Genomic DNA, 496 nt, shown 5'->3' on the forward strand with positions numbered 1-496 from the left:
TGTGTGTGTGTGTGTGTGTGTGTGTGTGTGTGTGTGTGTGTGTGTCTGTAGAGACAGATGTAAACGTTGCTGGGAACTCTGTCGACACTGTGGTAAACTCTTCAGTCCAGCAGCCAGGAGGCTCCCCGTCCCCCTCATCGTCCCCCCCTCTGTCGCTCACCTCGCTGGGACCTCAGGTGATACCTCGCAGACACGCACCTGTCGAGGCTCTGGCCAGGCAGGGTTCCTTCAGGGGCTTCCCAGCCCTCAGCCAGAAAACCTCTCCCTTCAAAAGACAACTGTCTCTACGGATGAACGAGCTGCCCTCCACCATGCAGCGCAAGTCTGACTTCCCCATCAAAAACACAGGTGAGCTTTCAACACTGCTCAGTGTCGAAAACTAAAGGATTTTTTACATTTAAGTTAGTGCTGATTTTTAAAATTAACTTTATCAACTTGTCTTCTGAAGACGTTCTGTGTTGAAGGATCAGTGGATCTGTGTTCGACTACTCCACCT

General features: G+C 50.8%; 1 pseudogene; it reads left to right on the forward strand.

Moving 5' to 3' along the window:
* Positions 1-6: 6 nt before the first annotated feature.
* Positions 7-348, forward strand: LOC106512754 (protein numb homolog pseudogene; annotated as a pseudogene).
* Positions 349-496: the final 148 nt, after the last annotated feature.

The sequence above is a fragment of the Austrofundulus limnaeus genome, unplaced genomic scaffold (assembly GCF_001266775.1).
Source record: "Austrofundulus limnaeus strain Quisiro unplaced genomic scaffold, Austrofundulus_limnaeus-1.0 Scaffold12069, whole genome shotgun sequence".
NCBI classification, from domain to species: domain Eukaryota; kingdom Metazoa; phylum Chordata; class Actinopteri; order Cyprinodontiformes; family Rivulidae; genus Austrofundulus; species Austrofundulus limnaeus.